Here is a 5,363-nt window from a genome sequence, read left to right as displayed (position 1 = left end):
GGGTTTAATCATATTGTATGTTTAGAATATTTTTCACTTTAAGATTATTGTCAGTGCCATAAATTACTTTAAATAGTATTGTGTATTGTCTTTATACACTTTCGAATATAATCGCACTTCAAATTTTGTTATCGTGACAGGCTTGTTTGAGATTAACTTCAAATAATTATACAAGCTCCAGATATTTAGTGTATTTTGATTCTTTCTTCCGTTGGGTACTACAGGTTGGACACGGGGCGGTGCCGGTGTCCCATTTTCATAGGATAAACTTTCTTTCAAAATGACACTAGTTTTATAAACCTAACTACTGTATTTTTGGACTAAAAGTCGCTCTGGAGTTTAAGTCGCACCAGCCAAAAAATGCGTAATGAAGAAGAAAAAAACATAAGTTGCTCTGGACTATAAGTCACACTTATTGGGGGAAATTTATTTTATAAAATCATAGACCAGGAACCGACATTTCATCTTGAAAGTCAAGTTACAGTAACTGAGTTATTCAGGTAACTATAGCATAAACAGAACAGAACAAATTTACCACCAGGGCGGCACGGTTCCGGGGAGCAAGAAGGTTCCAGGTTCGTTCCCGGGCCTTTCTGTGTGGAGTTCTGTGATGAGTTTCCTCCGGGCGCTCCAGTTTTCCCCCATCAACCCAAAACATGCGACATAGGAAGAACAATTGATAGTTCACCGGTCAGTTAAATGCAATCAATCAGTGAACCTGCCCAGGGACTACAGGTGGAAATTAGCACTGATGCAGCATCTCTCCTGTTAAGGTTATTGTAAAAATTGTGCGCTGTCCTTGTCTCAAATAAATAAATAAATAAACCAAACTCTCCATCTCACTCCAAATCACTAAATTCATTGAATTCTTCATCCTCAGTGTCATTTCTGAGCAACTCCACGACTTCAAGATAAACGGAGTGCCGTAGCTGTCGTCAGACTCAGCATCAGTTCCAGTTAGAATTATTCCGGCCTTTCTGAATCCCGACAGGATGGTTTCGGTTGTCTGAAGTTCAGGCTTTGTCGATCCAACCAATGGCTTCTAAGAAAGTTGCATGGTGCACCCTCCCGGTTGCCGTGAAACTGTGTTCTCCATCCTCGCTTTCCACTAGTCCCTCACAAGTTTCTCGCTCACTCCAAACTTTCTTTCTGCTGCTTGATTACTGTTTTCGGCTGAATATTTCACTACTTGCAGCAGGACAGAGGCTCTTTCTGCAGGAGACATGTGCAGTAGAGTGAAGTGACAGTGGTACAGGAATAATAGGAGCAGCAGATACTGACATACAAGTCTAGAGCGTCCTCTCTCGTCAGTGTGAAAATTTTGATATATGTCACACCGGACTATAAGTCACAGGAAACACCCAAACCATGAAAAAAGTGCGACTTATAGCCCAAAAAATATGGTACATTTAAACTGGTTTAAAACAGCAAAGCAAACATGGTAGGGGGTGTGGGTGCTCTTACGACCATAAAAGCCTCTAAATTAACATTAAGTGTGCACCCTCATTGAAGAACATAGCACCCCCATAGCTCCTCCTTCCAAAATTGATTGTTTGTGATGACAATTATGTACTTTGATAGCAACTGATTATTTCTGATTTGTGTTTTCACAATTTCAACCTTTCCAGGAGTTGGAGTCGTTCCAGGGTTTAAAAGACAATTTAAGAATCCGACTTATTCCCCATCATGTTTGTTTATTCTCTGCTCCCCTTGTACACATTTTGGGTATTTTCTTTTGTTTAATACCACAAAATCTGAGCCGTACAAGGGTAAATAAGTGACTTCTATGGCTGATTATATTACATTTATTTGTTGCAGCTCAGGTCTTTTAATGATACAGTCTATTTTAAATGTGTTTACTGGGATTATCCTGCTTTAATGTTATTGTCTCAGTGGCATAAAGTGGTTTTATTATTATTTTTTATCACAGTATATCTCTAGCAATGTATCACGCTTCGAAATTTGTTATTGTGACAGGCCTTTTAACCAAATAAAACATGTACTTTTACTATTTTTATCTTGTTTTGACTAGGGTATACAGCTCAGACGGATTTTTACAACAGAATTTGCTTTTTTACCTTCACTACTTTTGAATTTCTTTCTCTAAGGATGCACAAAAAAAAAAAAAAAAAAAAAAAGCAACACAACACAACTCTGTAATTCTTCCCATAGAGAATTATCATAATCTTTTCAATTCATTACTACAATATGATTCCTCGTGCTTGTAATGCGCTCTGAATCCGAAACTTTTCAAATAGCCATTACACCGATGTCATCATGTAAGTGGTCTTGTGGAGGTCTTGTTCCGGGATTATCTGTCTCCCCGGGCGGAGGGGGAGGGGGGAAGGGGGAGGTGGAGCTGGGGCAGGAGCAGAGGCGGGCGGAGCGTCGCTATACAAAGTGATTGGGTTGTGAGTGATTCGCGGAGACAGTGGGGTTGACTGGCCGTCTCCAGACTACAAATGCCTCCATTTGTCACTCATCGTAATTGACAGACAAGAGAGCTCCGGTAGCCACTGCGGTACAATGTGAAATCATTTGCAAAAGAAGGGGAAAAAAAAAAAAAGTCTGTCGCTGCATTCAAGCAAAGAGGAAAGAGGTCACTGTAAAGAATGTCTCAAAGAATGGTGAGGTTGTTCAAAAGGATGTATTGAATTTTGCTGTGAAGTAGTCTGGTCAGATTAAAGAGAGGTCTATAACTCGGAACAATTTTAAAACTTCCTCGGAGTCTACCTGTTTTGCTCTCTTCACAGTCACTGATAATGGAATAGCTTCACCATTTTTACCCGCTGTAATTTTCCTGGTGCTATTGCTTGGCCCAGAATGTTCCAGAGAATGGCATTAGATACTTTAATCTTGCGTTAATTCAATCACAGGTGTTGTCACGGCTCTAAAATACCTTCAAAAACTTGCATTCTAAGGCTATGTTTGTATGATGACGGTCTGAACAGAAGACACAAAAGTGGTGTCGCGTCTTCGCTTTTGTTCCGTGTTTAGACGAGCGTTTTTGGGAGGAAATCTGCGTGCATATGGTAACGCAAAAGTGATGTATGTGACGTAAACGAGTGAGCAGATTTGACCAGAGTTTTGCGTCTTGGGCAGTGTACACGGAAACACTAAGGCGGAGTGTAATTCGGCTTTTCCACTCTGAAGTGTAGTTTCAGATTTTTGCATTTTTAAGCCACAAACTAGCCTGATTCATCAGCCAGTTTCACTTCATAGAAACGGTCTGACCTCGCAGCATTAGAATTTGTTCACTCGACAGTAGGCGGGTACTTTTTTTAATTTAACCAATCACTGCTACTTGGTCGTGATGTATGTCATGTGCTATTAACGGGGATAACTGGTATATTAATCTTTTCATAATTCCTGTTCTACAATTACAAATGCACTATGTAACTTTTGGTTTGGGGTTTGTCACCTTCTTGATTCCATGGATATGTCACTACCCTGATTCATCAGCCGGTTTCAATTTGTGGAAACCGTGTGACCTCGCAGCATTAGGAATTGTTTGCATTGTAAACAGTAGGCGGGTACTTTTTTTATTTAACCAGTCGCTGCTATTTGGTCATGACGTATATTAAGCTTTTCCCAAATCCCGTAGGAAGAAGGGCAATAACATCTTTCCCCTTGATAAAATTTACCAAACATTCTCTTTGTTCCGACTTTAAATCCTCGATCTTGCGAATCGTTGCCAACACAAAATGTATGGCTCTTTGCTGATTGATTGACTGGTTCCCGAACTCGCACTTCCAAGGGTGTTTGCGAACATCTAGTGTATTCTGATTCCTGACCTAGTCGCTGGACAGAAATGAAAAACGTACAAAAACGCCGTCACCGTGTGAACAAAAGGCACTTCCGATAAAATATTTTCTCACTTTTACCTACAAGCGTTCTCGTGTAAACAGACCCTTAAAGTGAGCTCGGTTACCTATCCATAGATCTGACCTGTAACTTGGCCTGGTAGTTTTACAATAGTATTTTTAAGAATGACCAGTACATTTGGAGGAACTTAATACTTCCAGACTTACCGTGTACATTATAATCTATCCTTGTTTTGTACTTTTAATGGAAAAGCCACTATGTATGAATCTAATCCACTCCCCCTTCCTGTACAATAACTCACATTGTATTAGTCACACCGCAATTTCTTTGATGATGATGAGGGTTTTGCGTCTGCCTGTTTCCATGGAGACACACAAGTTGAATGCTATGCTGAGGAACTTTCAAGCCAAAGCTATAACAACTCTATGGCAGTTACATAGCGCATCTTTAAGTTATATGTTGTTGTATTCCTTTCTTGAACAACGTTTGGAGTAAATTTGGAGTTTTAGTACGACTAATTATGAGTAAATGACCTGAAAACCAACTATCTCAAACCTATAACGAGTATATTAAAACCAGCAGCATCACCTTTATCGTATTATGTATTCCAGGCATATGTACTTGTACTGCAGCGTGTTGAACAGTAGGGACCATAAGAACAAAGTAAGTTTACATCTCTAACTGAAGTGCATGGTTCAAATGTTCCACAGTTTTCTTTAGTTTGACTATGGCCACAGGCAGAGCTGCAGGGTGAGTTCTCTGAAACAATACATCTGAGTCTGAAAGTATAAAGTAAAGTGAACACCAATGGGCTACAGCTGACCACAACTGCTGCAATACACTTTCCTTTGATCAAGTGGAGAGTAACTAAATACTAGAGTAGTTTGTGAAATACTTTTTTCAACCAAAACTTTATTCTTTATACTTAAACCTATTGTTACTTGGGTCAAACAGCACACTAACTAATTTGTAATATATGTGTTTTTCTTTGTAGAGTTTGCGTGTTTTTCTTGTGTCTGAGTGGGTTTCCTCAAGGATCGCTAGTTTCCCCTCTAAACTTCACCCACGCACAGTAGGTTAACCCTGACATAACAGCACGGAATGGGTCAAATGCACAGCAGACATTCCACATTATATGACAACAAAATTAAATGTGGTCATACCAGTTTGTCAAAGCCTGAACCCATCAGATCTCAGACGTTAAGCAAGTCCAGGACTGATTAGTATTTGGATGGGCGACCACTGGGAAAATCAGGTGCCACAGTGGAGTACCAGTTGCAGAAAAACAACAACAAAAAAACTATCATCGTGTCTTTAGGCAAGGCATGTCACCCACATTGCCTAGTATGGGCAGCTGTGGCTACACTAGTAGTTTACCACCACTGGGTACGGAATGAATGAATAATGCTCTGTAAAGCATCTTTGTGACAGAAATGTCTATGAAAAGCGCTATACAAATACAAACTTACTTACTTAAACTTTGTACTAGGGTTGGCAATATTGACAAAGAAGATACACTTGATATTCAGGATTTGTTT

General features: G+C 39.7%; 1 pseudogene; it reads left to right on the top strand.

Annotated features, from left to right (window-relative positions):
- The first annotated feature begins 4,974 nt into the window (after positions 1-4,974).
- LOC129407958 (5S ribosomal RNA) lies at positions 4,975-5,092 on the top strand (annotated as a pseudogene).
- Positions 5,093-5,363: the final 271 nt, after the last annotated feature.

The sequence above is a fragment of the Boleophthalmus pectinirostris genome, unplaced genomic scaffold (assembly GCF_026225935.1).
Source record: "Boleophthalmus pectinirostris isolate CB_2022bp ecotype Guang Dong unplaced genomic scaffold, ASM2622593v1 HiC_scaffold_14, whole genome shotgun sequence".
In the NCBI taxonomy this organism is placed as follows: Eukaryota; Metazoa; Chordata; class Actinopteri; order Gobiiformes; family Gobiidae; genus Boleophthalmus; species Boleophthalmus pectinirostris.
This window is presented reverse-complemented; position numbering and strand designations above follow the sequence as displayed.